The sequence below is a fragment of the Erpetoichthys calabaricus genome, chromosome 6, assembly GCF_900747795.2.
Source record: "Erpetoichthys calabaricus chromosome 6, fErpCal1.3, whole genome shotgun sequence".
In the NCBI taxonomy this organism is placed as follows: Eukaryota; Metazoa; Chordata; class Cladistia; order Polypteriformes; family Polypteridae; genus Erpetoichthys; species Erpetoichthys calabaricus.
In genome coordinates, this window is record NC_041399.2 from 34,840,771 (window position 1) to 34,857,704 (window position 16,934).

Genomic DNA, 16,934 nt, shown 5'->3' on the forward strand with positions numbered 1-16,934 from the left:
TGTCAAAAGGTACAAATTGAACCTAATTACTTCCACATAGTAACTGTATATCCATTAATCTAAGTTCTGAACCCACTTTATTTCATTTCAGGATTGTTGAGAGCTTGAGTCTATCCTAGAAAACATGTGATGGTAATACATGGGGGATGCTCACACTCACTCATACATGGTCAATTTAGATTTAACAATCAATTTAATATGCACATCTCTGAATATCAAGATAGTATGGAGAGAATATGAAAACTCAGACAGCGACCACAATAGAATTCCACCCATGGCCCCTGAAGCTGAGAGGTAGGCATGCCAATTGCTGTGCCAACCTGCTTCCCTACTGACTCACGCAGGGTTAATTTGTCTTTCTCAGGGATGTGGAAGGAAATGAAAAAAAACAACAAAAAAAACAGAAAACCCACATTATGGCATTGCACACTGAAGCCTCACCCCTAGGCTAACTAGAAAATAGATGAACATTTATGGTGCAAGGAGGTTTTGTATCACCACATGTAATATCATCACAGAAAACACAGTGGAACTGGAGCATATACATACCAGTCAATTTATCTTTTTATTATATATATATACTGGAGTATAACATAAATTGCTAAATATTACTGGTGTCATGTATATTTCTGTGTTGGCATGTTACACGGCATAGACTACCAGTCAAAAGTCTGGGCACACCAAGAAAATTTCATGTTTTAGGTACTTTTTTCATTAAAGCCAAGATACTACTAGCATTGCTAATGGCTACTGAACTGACTGATTTTTACTGTATTATTCATGTTATGACTGCAAACTATTTTGTTCACAGACTGACAGAAGTGGACCTTTGCAGAATATTAATTCTTTTACTTTGTCATTCACTTGACTTCTGCATTGTTTGCTATTGCATTATTGAAAAGTAACATTCTTTGTTTCGATGTCATAATTATCCATCGCTGTGAATTAGAAAGAACCTGGCCATGAAAAGAAATAAGCACTCTCTCAGCCAGTCTTTAATTCTTTAACTTACATAACCTGTTGGAAATCTGATGGTGTGTGCCTTTTGTTGGCAGAGCTTATTATATAGCGATGAAAGTTGTGAGAAAAAAGGTTTACTTTAGCATATTTAAATAAAATATTCAGAACAAATTTTCAAAATAATTAATTTTAATTGCTTTTCTACTCACTGAAGCATTGATATATTTTTGATTGTTGCTCTTTTGGCAAAAATAGCTGTGAAAACTTTGAAGATGAGGTTTAAACATTTCAGGACAGACTATTGTTCATTGACTTTCAAAAATTAAACTACAGCATTTCATCTGGCATGGGCAAAGCAGAACAGAGAGATTAAAATTTATAAGTAGCAAAAATAACTAATCTTTCTTTCTTTCTTTCTTTCTTTCTTTCTTTCTTTCTTTCTTTCTTTCTTTCTTTCTTTCTTTCTTTCTTTCTTTCTTTCTCACACAATGAGAGTGATAACAATGTAGAACAAGTAATGAAGAACCAAATTCAAAGTTAAGCACACTAAATTGTGGTACCACAATTAGACCATCTGACAGATAAAAAACTAGATTTCAAACAATAATAACGTCGCTTGATGAATATCTAAGTCCACATAAATTCATATATTCTGAAGGACAGCAGAGGAGAATAAAGTCTAAGCTGTCCTACGCGTTGTTCCTCATAACCCAGACTAGCTTGTAGTACAGGTACAATCCTTACATGTCTTATTATCTCCAGAACCATACGTAACACTAGGCTATCATATCCATTGCACGAACGACTGCTGAGTAACACATACATATGTGTCATTAAATACAATGGACAACAATTTTTTTTCATATGTTCATCTTCCTAAAAAGTCATTGGTGATTATGATAGACAGTTTTAAGATGAACACCAATATAATTTCAGAATGACTATATCATGTAGCAATTTGGAGAACCATGAAATTCACTTTTACAGAATGAAGCTGATACATTGCATCAGTGCAGTTGAGCTAAATATGTTTGCTGCTGATTTTCGTTTGTACTCTGCGTCTGATGTTTCTCGTTTCAATGTGTAACAATATTCAGCCGGCATTAATGGATTCCACATGTGTGGACTTTGCTTTTCCATCATAGTAATATCCTGGTGAAACCTTTAACTATTTAACCTTTAACTGACTGCACTAAGATTAGCAAGGAAGAAGTCCAAGTGTGAACATAGAAAATGAATCTTTAGTAACATGTTGCATTTCATGGTTTTGTATACTTGAAGCACGTTGTCAACCATCTGGATGTAGTTTAGTGTTCTGTAGTTGCCAAGAAAATTCTTAACAACACCCTTTAATGCCTTCTGTGAGATTTCATCCAGCCCCCCTAACAGATCTTTGAACCAGCTGACATTGATGATATGTCTGATTTGGGGACCAACGAAAAATCCTTCTCGAATTTTGTTAACAGTTATTAGTATAAACATCGGTCTCAAATATTGAAACCCTTCACCTTCCTTGTTAATCAATTTTGTGAAATGTTTCAATAGTCCAAATTTAATGTGAAGAAGAAAGAAAAAATACCTTTGTTGGGTCAACAGGTGGTTTTTGTGCCACACATTTCTGCCATAAATGCTTACAGAGCAGCCATTTCTTTTTAATGTAATGAGACGCTTTAGCACGACTGTCCCAATTACAAATGAAACAACAGGACTCAAAATATCTGGGCTACAGTCCTAGTACAAGTAGCTGTGCCACTACTTTTAGATCACCACAGATATTCCACTTATAATTGTTGTACTGAATATGTACAGTGTACTTATAATATGAAAGAAAATCACAAAAATAGGTGATTGCAATAAAACAGTACGGGATTGGAAAATATAAGGGTGATTTTTGTGATTATCAGGCCAAAATCAATATGATACATCCAAATGTGATCAGGAAGCAAACTCTTTGCTGTTCAGTGATACCAGACATAATCTACAAAAACAAAATAAAAGCAGGCAACAATGAGGGTACAAAATATAAAGAATCAAGATCTTTACATTCACACCTAAGTCTTCTCTACTCTTATTTAATTGTCAGTTTCTGCACCAAGGTTATTTTAGTTTCATTTTATAAATTAGTTCTTGTTTTTTATACTATTTTCACCATTCAGTTCATGTTCAATTTAGTTTCAGCTTAGTTGAAGAACTTTTGACAATTTCTATTTAAGTTTTATTTTTGAAGACTTACCTCAATTAGCTTTTACATTGTACAATTTAAGGGGATTGTAGAAACATTCTGTTATGGCTATGAAAGACTCAGAGAGACAGTTTTGGCTCCTGCTACCTACAAAGTTATCTTCTGAACATTTTATAAAACATGTCACTCGCATTGTTGCAACATCCGTCTGTTCGAGGAGCAAGCTGCTTACTATGGCAATTAAAATTTTGGACCACATACTTCTCATTACCTGGGGAAGCAAGGTAATTCACAAATCCTCTTATGACATTCAATTAATTTATGTGCCTGTTTTGTGCTCAGTCAACTGATGGTAGTTTGTTGACCAACATAACCTGTCAATTCATCTTCTTTGGTAGGTATGTGTTTTTAATCAGCATGTCATGGACCTCAACCTTTTTATAGATGTCTTTATGAGAGCATTTTAAGGTGTTTTTAAGTCCACCTTTTCTACCCTTTAACTGAATTGTACAAACCTGCCCACTGCATCATCGATTCTGCATTTGCTCTTGTTAATGTTTATGCCATTCTTGAAGTATTTCCACACAGGGCCTCTCCATTTAACAGCAATTTTTTTTGTGTGTCTATGTTGAAATGCATTGCTCTGTCTAGGCGTACAATTAATAGCATATAGCATACATCTAGATTATTAAAAGGTCCTTCAAACCTGAATTAAAATTATTAAAAAATCACAACTGTGTGCATGCATCAGAGTCTAAAAGCAGAGTCACATACTGAAAACATTATTACATTTTTAACAAATATTTTTTTCCATTGATCCATTCATTCCTGAATTAATGTGCCTCATTCACCAGGTTCTAATCCAACAACATCAGGCGCAAGGCAAAAATCAAAACAGATGGGAGTGTTTGAGAAATGGTACACCAGCAAGCAAAAGCATTCAACCTTCAAATCAGCTAACGACTGACAGCAAGTATAAGAAAATGTGTAGAATTATAGTTAAAAGAACCTGATGAGTGAGCTCAGTGTTAAACACACTGAGTTTAATCTCCATACTATAATCCTGTGAGCTCCACAGTTCACTTTTTGTAACACGTCAGTATGTATTTTTGTTTGCATATTTTAAAGAAATTACTTTTCCTGCTATACTCTTATACTCCGAATATCTCTGAATATACAAAACATGATTTTGTTTAAATATTCTAATTGTTATTAATTGTGTCAACTTGGTGGTTGACCTGATTCCTCCTAAACTGCTGTCTCAAAGCCTCATATCAGACATTAGGGCTTTGTTGAAATATTTGGTGATTGAGCTTTGCTTCACCACGTTAAAGTTACTTCAAAGTGAATAACCACCATATTTTGCACAAAGAAAGTTCACAACAGATTACTTTATTGGCAACATTCAAAGAATTTACCTAAAGGTTTTCCATGTTAAGTTCTAATAACTGATTGCCGAGTGGAGTGTTGCTGCGCTATTCCTCATTTGTAAACTTTTGTTAGAGGATTTCCTAATTCAATTTTTTGTGTTCTACTGGAAAATGTTGTTCGCTGAACCATAACTTAGGTGTGGCCGCAAATGCATACCCACACATGCACATCCAACAGAGAGACCACCAGTCAGCAGTAGACTATCGACTATTAATTTATTTAAAAAAATGAAAAAAAGACCTATTTCATTTGCATCCATTTTAATTTTATTTCAGTTAGCTTTCAAGTATGTGGTTTTAATTATAATTTAGGTTTAGTTTTTCATTTAGCTTTTACTTAAGTTTTTATTTTGTTTAACAAAGTGCTTTTTTAGTTGTTTTAGTTGCATATTGGGCGGCATGGTGGCGCAGTGGTAGCGCTGCTGCCTCGCAGTTAGGAGACCAGGGTTCACTTCGCGGGTCCTCCTTGCGTGGAGTTTGCATGTTCTCCCCATGTCTGCGTGGGTTTCATCAAGGTACTCCAGTTTCCTCACACAGTCCAAAGACATGCAGGTTAGGTGCATTGGCGATTCTAAATTGTCCCTAGTGTGTGTGTGTGTGCGCCCTGTGTTGGCTGGGATTGGCTCCAGCAGACCCTGTAGTTAGGATATAGTGGGTTAGATGATGGATGGATAGTTGCATATTTTGAACCCGATAATAACATACATTACTCTGCACAGAACTATGAGGACGAACTCAACAGTAGGGGGTACTCCGATTTTGTCCTGGAGGACCACTCACTCTTTTACTGATTGGCAGGTTTACAAGTTTCTGCACCTCCTTGTTGTATTACAAATACTTGAAATGCCTGAAGAAAGCTAAGTTTAGGAAAGTTAGTTATCTGTCACATTAACACTTTGAATGTGATCTATGAGTTAACTCGTATCCCATTGTGCCTGTCTAGACGTCACACACCAGAGAACTCTTACTTCAGTATACAGCCACTAGACACAGCCACCATGCTGGTGTGCTTTGCTGCCATGTGACAGTTACCTACTATAGTGCTGCCATCTACTGGATAGCCATAGAATGTTTGTTTTTTGTGTGGCAAAAGCTTGCGGTATAAAGCTGTTGAAGTTTTGAAACAACTAAATTTATTACAAGGTGAGTATTTTGATGATAATGACTGTAATGGGGGTAACAACAATCAGTTGGATGGTATGGAACCTATAGGATCCGATACTAATGTGGATCGCTGCCACAAAGGAGTTTCTTTATGACAAGGCGTGGAACTTGTCACAAATGTCAGGACAGCACACAAGGACATACCGCTGCACACTGAGTGCAAACTGTCACCAACTGCCAAGTGTGTTGTGTGTAACAAGCATACGTTATATCTGTGGCATATGTGCTTCTAAGCCTGTACTCTGCGAGGTGCCATGCTTCTAAGACTCTCATTCACTTGCAGACTTTTAGTTATGTTACTGGTGAAAATAAAGTAATATTTTCTTGACATTGTTGGCAGAGTTAATGTTGGTAACAAAACCATTGCTTTTAAATACATTTCTTTATATTTTTTATGAGTTTTTATAATTTGTTATTTATCAAATATGCATAGAACTGTACTGCAGTAATAAATGGTCCAGCAGTCAATGAATTAAGGACCCTACATGCACTTAAATGGACCAGTGCAAGTTTAAACCACTATTTTTTGTCCTGTAAAGAATGTGTACAAATTATCAGTCACAGCTGCATATTGCTGAACAGTTCTATAAAATAAAATCTTAATTAACAAGAACCCATCCAGGGCTTGTTCCTAGTATGTGTTCAATGCTTCCTAGATTTTCTCAAGTTACTACAACAAAGTACATCAGAATAACTGGATACAAAAAAAAAAAAGAATGCAAATATTTAAAATTAAATGGTTGAGTACTGAGACTTAGAAAAAGGTAAAATTAACAAATTTTCAGTTTGCAAAAAGGGGTGGCGGGTGTCTGTCACTGTATGACAAGACTATCCTGTGCAAACGTGTCAAGCACAGCAGCCATAGGCAGATACACAGCAATAATATGGCCTTTTCATACTTCAGGATATGGTTGGTTGCATCGATCATCAGTTCAGGTTTCTCTTTGGCAGTCCTTTCTGTACCACTATGAAAGTAGGTTCACGCAGTGGAATATGTTGGCATATTGTACCACAAATAAGATTCTCAACTAAATATACATTGCTTAAAATTTCCATTGTGCGTAAACCCGACATAGATTTTCCCAAGAACACTAGTAGTGAAATGTAAGTAGTGAGATCACAGATACAAGGATCCTAAATGATGTTTTGCACAGGACTTCTCAATATTCATGGTAGAGTGAGGATTTCTTCACTACAAGAAGACTTCATGATAAAATCGATTCTTCAGATTGAGAGGAGTTAGTTGGGGTTCTTTGGGCATGAATACGCAACCTTCTATAGGGGGTCTACAAGGTATACCAGGCCCCCTCACCTTAAAGCAGACATGAGGGCAAACCAAGAAGACCATGGAAAAATTGGGTCTCTTGGGTCTCCTGGGCATTTTCATAGAAAGCGTGCGTTCATATTCAGCGTGCTGCCATCACAGTCACAGTCGTAGCCAGGAAAAAATGAATCACAAATGAAATGAAGTGTAGCATTGAGCCTAGGCTCAGCAATAAGGGGCAGTATATTGCTTTCTATTCTAATCTGATGCCTGGACTCTCGCCAGAGTCTAAACATTTATCTGTTGTTCATCTTTGATTTTTGTTCTTTTTAGTCTGCCTGTTAACCTGTATTAATCTGTTTGCACGATATTCTTGTTTACTTTATTATGCAATGTATAATGTAAAATAAGTATTTATTAATTGATTGTATGGACAGGTAATAAATTTTAAAAATTAATCCTTAGATCACAGCTTAGGTGGTGGTTGCCATTACTGTGAACCCATACAAGCTATGATGTCTTACAGTGAAACATCTTACCGTAGTTTAAAGTGTCTGAGGTTGATGATTATAGTTGATAAAGGAATACCATTAAATATTGGCTCTAAAGCCATAACTTATAACAACAATGGCAAACATTTTATATGATTTATTTACTACTACTGTATATTTTATGGACATATTTACCTAAGTACATTTTTACTGTTTATATATCATATTTTACACTTGCTGCCAGTACAAGTTAAATGATCTACTTGGTGTTAAAATGAGACATAGTTCAAAACTGAACCAGTGGTTTTATACTTTAAAGTTTGGCCACTGTGCCACCTTCACTGCTTGTTACTATGCGATGGAGTCAAATACTGATTTTCTTTTAGAATGCAATGAGTTTGGTATTTATATCAATGATATAGTAGAATAGACTTTCATTAACAATGGATTCTGCATCAATATTGCGATAGAATGAACAGAAGGTAGTGACCATAAAATGAAAAGTCAAAAGAAGCAGATGTTTTGAATTGAAGACACAAACATAGTGAATGTTTGAGGCCTCCAAAACTTGCCAAAAAGCAGACCATGACCTTCACTGGCCAGAACAGAACAAGCTTACTTGAGACCAGCTTGGCCATGACAACTACAGATGTGTCCCAACCTAGCAGACCCCAAAATGGGAAGAAGGCTTTGAAAGTTCAAAAAGACTTTACAATTCCTGGAATACCAAAAAATGCCATAGAAACTCTGACTAGTAACAACAAGAATCTTTACAAAGGAAAATGTTTATGTATTACAAAAATATAAGAAAATGCTCAAAAGAACAAAAAGAGGCAAAAAGAACTGCGTAGGAAGGCAATTTAATGTAAACAAGTGCTGATATGAAATCCATGGGCAAAATCTAAAAACAGAAGCATAAATTGAGAACCAGAAAGTATCATAAGAAAATAATACTTACAGAACTCTAACAACTCTCAGTGATCCACTGGCTGGGTCTCTCACTGTAACCTCTTGATAAAGGCAAAGGGAAGACCCAGCAGCAGTGGGGACATGACAGTGGCCCCACCCCCTGAGGTTCCACCCACAAAGTCCACAGAACGGGAGGGAATTTAAAAACATAGTACATAAATATTAAGTAAACAAACATAATAGAAATTACATAAAGTATGAAAAAAATGATTTAAAAATAACAAAAAATCACAATGCAATAGCAGATACAAGCCAGAGGAAAAAACACTGGCTATAACACAACAGTAGGCAGACTTGTTGTAAAGATGGCACAGTATGTTACGTGATAGACAACAGATATAACAATTGCAAACAATATGGCCACAGACATGCAATGCCACTCACAAAATGGCAGTGGCCACCCAAAAAAACGCAAGACAAAATAACTCAAACAGAAACTCAGAATAATGATAAAATGCAAAAGCAAATTGCAAGAGTACAGAAAAACTGTAAAATGAGAATAATAAATTCTAAAACCAAGCTTACAACACTCTGTTTATAAGATTAAAAATACAGTACTTTCTGAATGTCATGTCCCAGGTTGAACTGTGCTTTTAATCATGCCTTCTATTTACAGTTGCTTGACAACAACAATTATTCAGACATTGCAGGAACAGGTGTCAGCTGTAATTATCCTTTTATGTAATGAGGATCCTTCAAACCAGGCAGACCTTGACTTTAAGACATGATCCTAACTTCTTCTTGTCATGTTTTCAGCCAGTGTTTCTCTTCTGGCTGGGGTCCTAAGTCATTTTTTCTTGTCTGTTCTGTCCATTATTATGCCATTTATTTAAGTTAATGTTTATTTATTCTGGGCATTACTGTTTATTTTTGTCTGTGACTATAAACTACCTTGGTTATACAGTGCATCCGGAAAGTATTCACAGTGCATCACTTTTTCCACATTTTGTTATGTTACAGCCTTATTCCAAAATGGATTAAATTCATTTTTTTCCTCAGAATTCTACACACAACACCCCATAATGACAACATGAAAAAAGTTTACTTGAGATTTTTGCAAATTTATTAAAAATAAAAAAATGGAGAAAGCACATGTATATAAGTATTCACAGCCTTTGCCATGAAGCTCAAAATTGAGCTCAGGTGCATCCTGTTTCCCCTGATCATCCTTGAGTTATTTCTGCAGCTTCATTGGAGTCCACCTTTGGTAAATTCAGTTGATTGGACATGATTTGGAAAGGCACACACCTGTCTATATAAGGTCCCACAGTTGACAGTTCATGTCAGAGCACAAACCAAGCATGAAGTCAAAGGAATTGTCTGTAGACCTCCGAGACAGGATTGTCTCGAGGCACAAATCTGGGGAACAGAAAAATTTCTGCTGCTTTGAAGGTCCCAATGAGCACAGTGGCCTCCATCATCCGTAAGTGGAAGAAGTTCAAAACCACCAGGTCTCTTCCTAGAGCTGGCCGGCCATCTAAACTGAGCGATTGGGGGAGAAGGGCCTTAGTCAGGCAGGTGACCAAGAACCCGATGGTCACTCTGTCAGAGTTCCAGAGGTCCTCTGTGGAGAGAGGAGAACCTTCCAGAAGGACAACCATCTCTGCAGCAATCCACCAATCAGGCCTGTATGGTAGAGTGGCCAGACGGAAGCCACTCCTTAGTAAAAGGCACATGGCAGCCCGCCTGGAGTTTGCCAAAAGGCACCTGAAGGAATCTCAGACCATGAGAAAGAAAATTCTCTGGTCTGATGAGACAAAGATTGAACTCTTTGGTGTGAATGCCAGGCGTCACGCTTGGAGGAAACCTGGCACCATCCCTACAGTGAAGCATGGTGGTGGCAGCATCATGCTGTGGGGATGTTTTTCAGCAGCAGGGACTGGGAGACTAGTCAGGATAAAGGGAAAGATGACTGCAGCAATGTACAGAGACATCCTGGATGAAAACCTGCTCCAGAGTATTCTTGACCTCAGACTGGGGCGATGGTGCATCTTTCAGCAGGACAAAGACCCTAAGCACACAGCCAAGATATCAAAGGAGTAGCTTCTGGACAACTCTGTGAATGTCCTTGAGTGGCCCAGCCAGAGCCCAGACTTGAATCTGATTGAACATCTCTGGAGAGATCTTAAAATGGCTGTGCACCGACGCTTCCCATCCAACCTTATGGAGCTTGAGAGGTGCTGCAAAGAGGAATGGGCGAAACTGGCCAAGAACAGGTGTGCCAAGCTTGTGGCATCATATTCAAAAAGACTTGAGGCTGTAATTGCTGCCAAAGGAGCATCGACAAAGTATTGAGCAAAGGCTGTGAATACTTATGTACATGTGATTTCTCAGTTTTTTTATTTTTAATAAATTTGCAAAAATCTCAAGTAAATTTTTTTCATGTTGTCATTATGGGGTGTTGTGTGTAGAATTCTGAGGAAAAAAATGAATTTAATCCATTTTGGAATAAGGCTGTAACATAACAAAATGTGGAAAAAGTGATGTGCTGTGAATACTTTCCGGATGCACTGTATCCCATGTGTTTTGTGGGAATGGAATATTCCACATAGGGCCACCTGCAAATCACTGCCAGGAACTATGAATCCAGTCAGCTCATTCTGAATGTGCTTCAGTACTTCAATGTACTTGTGTTTCTATTATTGTGATTTCCTGGATTTTTGAACCTGTGCTCTGTTTTTCGAATTCACCTTGGGATTCTGCATTGGGACTGTGTTTGCTGTGTATCGCCTTGCATTCTTGGGGCATTTCCTTTTGTGATCTAAGGAGCTTCTTGTGCTAGAGAGCATTTTCGTGAAAAAAAAAAAAAAACATTTTATTTTATAGAGATTCTTCAAGGCCCCTTTAGTATCTAGTCGGGGCTTTAACGGCAGTCCCCCCTAGAGGGCAATTTTGGAATTTGGGACTTATTTGCTTTTGGGACTCCCATCTCACACCACTTGCATCCTTAGCATTATTGATTATGTCATAATTTGGACAATTTTTGGATGGAGTTCTGGACAGCGATAGTTACCTTCTTTCCTTTGCTCTACTTTAATGGGGTGCTCAGGCTACAACATAATCATCTCTCACAGTCAACTGTTTTGAATTCTATTTCCCCCAGTGGGACAAGTAATTGATTTTCACCCGAAAAATGTCTGCATTCTCCAGCTGCCCAATATTCCAACTTGAATCCAAAGTTAAATCAATACCACTGCCGCTCATCTTTATCTTAATATGGTTGTACAGTATGTCATAGAGTGTCAGTCTCATAACAGGAGTTTTCTCCTGAGGACAATGGCAGAGGATTCTAGTTTTAATAACGTTTGCAATGTGACACACTAGAAACTGACCGTTGGCTAATATGATCAGTAATGCATTCTGCTGTCATTTCTTCAGGTGTAGATGGCATTAACACATAAAGAGAAGATGGAAAAACAATCTCCTGGCGTCTATATTTATATCAGTATAGATTTTTTAACTGCATAGTATTGCTATCATCATTTAGGGTTGCTCGGTCCCTCTGACATAACAAAAATGTGTTAATCAGGTTAATTAGCAACTCTAAAATGGCGTTCATCATGTTAGTGTGTATGTGTGCATATAATGAACAAGCACCACTTCCACAAAATGACTCCCACCTTGCACACAATGGGGCCTGGGTAGGATTGTATTTTTTTATAGATTGACTAATTTCTTCAGTGAATAGCTGGTACCTAACTGTCCTAATGAAAGCACCCACAGGGGCAAGTTCAAAGTCAAAGTTTAAATTTTCATTTGCATTTCATGCATGGGTGTATTCTCAAAATGAGACAAAATTAAAAAAAAAAAAAGAGAGAAATGCTTGAAGCGAATGGTTTATTCATTAAAAGTTTGGCAAGGCACAATTATGGGGTTTAAACAGATATACTGAACAATCAAGTAGTCTTCATCCAATATAGCATCCTTCATTAGAGACGGGGGCTTCTACATGTGTAGTACTGGTACACATTTATTTAGTTAGAGGGAAGGCAAGCAAACCAGTGAAATTCTTAGAGATGCAGTAATTTGGGGAAAAAGAAATTGAACCTGCAACCTCAAGTCTGTAATTCAAGTTCATTAGTCACTGCGCCACATTGTCGAAGCCTGTCAGCAGTCCAAGCTGACATCTACTAGATCTCTACTTAAAGGAAGGCATTAGACTTTGAACTGAAACATGTTAGGATTTGTGGCTGCTCACTTATGATAATGCACTTTGAAATACATCAAATGATTTCAGTTGTATTTATCTTGAGAGTCAAAAAGACATGTATATTTCACATAAAAGGAACTTGTGTTATGCTCATTTATGGGTTAATACACTGGTGACAATCTCCAAATCTTGATCTATTTGATCTTAACAAAATAATTAGAGTGTTCATCTTTAACATGTCATGCTCTGCTTCTTTTTGTGCAGACTGACTGTTTCAAAGCAGTTTATAGATGTCTGACAAAATGCTGAACTTGATACGGTACATATGACCTTAATGATTTTTTGAAACTAAAACCTCAGACATTTAATTTTAAAACACATGTTTAATAAATCTGCTGAATAACGCTGCAAGTATTCAAAAATAAAGTGTCCCTGGGAATCTCTCCAAACACAGATTAATGCTACGTACTTGAAGCATTTATCACAAGCACTGTTATTTAATAAAGTAAAAGCACAAGTGAGGGATGTTTACAGAGAGAACTCAAAGTAAAACAGCAATGCTTTTCCCATTGACTATCCAGTGGGGTGGCTTTCCCACTTCCTTACCTCCCAAAACAACACAAAGGAATCCTCATCACCTCACGTTATTTCCTGACTGTTCTCCATCTTCCTGCCAATAGGCATTTGCCCAACTGTCTCTAGCACCAAATTCAGATGAATTTAAAATCCTTTCCTGGGTTACTTGCCATTCAAGCCACAGAATTAATTTCAGAGTCCTGCTCTACTGTGGGACATCTTACTCACAGTGGCGTCTAGTGACCCCTGACGCAAGTACACTCTGCGGCAGTCTTTAAAGCTTCTGGGTCAGCAAGACTATCTGTTTAGAGCATCCTGGTAACCCCTAACTTTAGCAGGGCAAGTTGTCTGGCACAAGACAACTTGATGGAGGTGTGCAGGTGTCCTGCCAGTCCTGCTACTCCTCTCTCTTCACTCAGTGTGTTTTCCGAGAGTTCACTGCCAGAACCCACCCCACTTCATGATTACGTCTTAGCTCTGTCTGTGTTATGATTCTGTACATTGGCTCTTTTGTATGTTTACTTGAGAATGGTGACTTCCCAAAAGGGGCTTTTAAGTTGCTCAATCTCATTTTTATATTTTTTTTATCATAGGATTGTTATCAGTTATTAGAAATTATTTTGCTGCATTTTCGCCACCATTTTTTGTGTACCATCATCAAGATGCGACACTGGCTGCTGTGATAGGCGCTTCCATAAGTTACACAGTTGACGTCATCAGTGTGCTGCTTCAAGAGCTGGTGGTTCAGACATTAGTTTGTGGATATAAAGAAACACCTGTGTTAGTGCTTCTGTGACTTTTGCTTGGATTTCTCTGGGTGTAGATTTGGGTACTGACGCTCCATAGGACTGATCTTTGATTTGATGTTTTGCTTATTTACATTTCCTGTCCTGGTCACCCCTTTAAGTTTAGTAGCACTTCCAGTGCAAGGATTAGATCCTGGCAGTCTGTGTCTTCTAAAGTGTAGTGCAAAGGAATTCGACCCATCAGTGTGGTCATTATTGGGACCGTCCTCTGCCCTGTGCTATCCTGGTAGCAGCTTTGCTAATTTCAGTACCTTACAGTATTTTTAAATGTACCATCCATTGCTGCTGCTTTGGATACATTATTAACACTCAAGTCTTGAAAGCAAATAACACTCATAATTCATAGAACATGCATGCATGGAATACACAAAACGTTAAACAGAACTTGCTCTGCTTTTCTGTATTTATATGCTTCCCCTTGGCCATATTATTCGTAGCTTTGGATTGGGTTATCATTTTTATGCAGATGATACTCAACTTTATTTCAATGTAATGAACAAAGACGTGCTAGTGCTAGAGCGCATAAAGCCGGATATCTCGTTAGAAGGGAAAATTACTAGACTCAAACTGACCTATTTTGGCCATATAATGCGATCAAATTCGCTAGAAAAATTGGTCATGCTAGGGATGGTAAGCGGCAAAAGAAGACCCGGCCGCCAGTGGACTCGTTGGCTTAACACCATCAAAGCAGACACGGGCATGAACATAACACAGCTCAAAGAAGCTGTGCAAGATCGAAAAGCGTGGAGAGAGCTAGCCTATAGAATCGCCGAAGGTCGGAAACGATTGAACGGATGACACACACATTTCAATGTTAAAAGTGGAACTTCATCAGAGCTTTCTCGGCTCACAACCTGCCTCAGTGAAATTAATACCAGGATGGAGCAGAACTCTTTAAAATTAAATTGCAACAAAACTGAACTCCTGAAAATTGGGACTAAAGTGCAACTTAATAAAATGAGCTCCTTCCCAGTCCATCTTGGTAGTGATCTCATCAGACCTGCCTCTATTGCAAAGAATCTTGGTGTCATTTTTGATTATTCCGCCCACATAAACCACATTAAGAAACTTTCTTACTTTCACCTCCGTAACATATCCCGTGTTCGCTCCTTCCTCTCCTTCTCTAATGCTGAGAAACTTGTCCATGCTTTTATCACATCCCTCATCAATTATTGTAATTCCCTACTGGCAGGTGCCCCTTCTAATCTTATATTACAGCTCCAGGTTATTCAAAACTCTGCTGCAAGAGTCGTTACACGGACCAGCAGTAGTGAGCACATCACACCCATCCTGCTCCGTCTTCACTGGCTCCCTGTGTCTTACAGAATCGAATATAAAATCCTACTAATAACCTACAAAGCCTTAAATAACCTCGCGCCAAACTACATCAGTGACCTTCTCCATCTCTATGTGCCTGTCCACCCACTAAGGTCCTCTGATTCTGGTAATCTTGTTGTGCCCCACACTAATCTACACTCCATCGGTGACAGGGCCTTCAGCTGTATAGCGCCCAGACTCTGGAATGACCTACCGAAATGAATTAGATCAGCTGACTCCATGAATTCTTTTAAAAAACAACTCAAAACTCATCTGTTCAGGAAGGCTTTTAGCTCTACTTGACTTTATTACCCTTCTCTCAGTTTACTTCTCTGTCAAGATGCTCATGTAACCTGTGTGTGTGTGTGCTAGACCACTAATTATGTTGTCTGTTAGGCTTTTTTTCTCTGAATTTACTGTCTTAATCTTCTTTATTAATTTATCTGGTTTGTACAACGCTATATACTGTATACCTTGCCGTTCTTTCTTAAACTCTGTGAAGTGCCTTGAGCATGGAAAAGGTGCTATATAAATAAAATTTATTATTAAATGTATTATTAATACATACATTTATTTGACAGAAGTTTTCTGAGGTTTTTTGGGTAAGGAAGAAAGAAGTTTTGAAGTAAAGTAGTTTTACTTACTAATCAAGGTGCCTGAGAGTGGTGACGTGTTGCAGTCTGTACATGTCAAAGTAATGATCCTATCAACCTAATAAGAATGAGTGGCTATCATCGATTTACAGATTATTAACCACTGCCCTCCAGAACATGTTCATTAGGTCTGCCATTTCTGCAACAATAATCATATCTGGCCATTTCTCTGGAAAAGCCATGTAAGCGGGCAATGGAGCAGAAGGTGACTGTACTTTAATCTTAAGTCTGAGTTTATGGCAAAAAGTCTATATACTAAACCATGTACCTTGCAAAGTATTTATGTATTTGGTGGCTTTCCTTATAGTTCAGACTCATCACCATCTTTTTTCTTGGTTGCTCTGTTTGGAAACACGTGCGTCATTCATCTCTGCCCTCTGAACTGCTGTCGGTTTACCATTAATTGCCTTTTAAAGTCTCATTTTTTGGATACTTATGTTATCAGAGGATAACTCAATGGTCCTGACAGCATTGGGGTATTTAATCTAGTCTGATGCCCACTTGTGGTTATCCCATTAATAATATTTGCTGGAGGTATGCTTTCTGAATTCTCTTCCTACGTGAGAGCTGGTAAATCTTATCTGGGATTCATCGCCAAAGTTACATTAATCAGCTGTACAGCATATTTGTCTTAACAGAATAATTATGAAGAATGTCTATTTTTTTGTTGTTCTTCAATTTATTCCACTTGTTACTTATTTTGATACTGCAATTAAATATAAATCAATTTTACAGTTTCTTTCCAAAACAGTAGAGTATATGAAGTAAAATCAAGAAACTGTCTATTAAACTTATGATCTGTGTGCAATGTGAATCCTCACAGGATTTTTTTCATTAATGAAGATGCCCAAATATGACGGTGTTCATTTATTAATCATATTCTAATAAAATGGAGCTAACAGATAATCTGAAAACTAAATTCGCTGCTTCAGTGAAGCTAAACATCTATCATTCCTAAAGCACAGTTTCAGT

General features: G+C 37.6%; 1 protein-coding gene across 8 annotated transcripts in view; it reads right to left on the bottom strand.

The window, feature by feature from the left end:
* Positions 1 to 16,934, bottom strand: part of LOC114653270 (nucleolar protein 4-like) — a 540,745-nt gene that overhangs the window by 1,281 nt on the left and 522,530 nt on the right. The window lies entirely within an intron of this gene.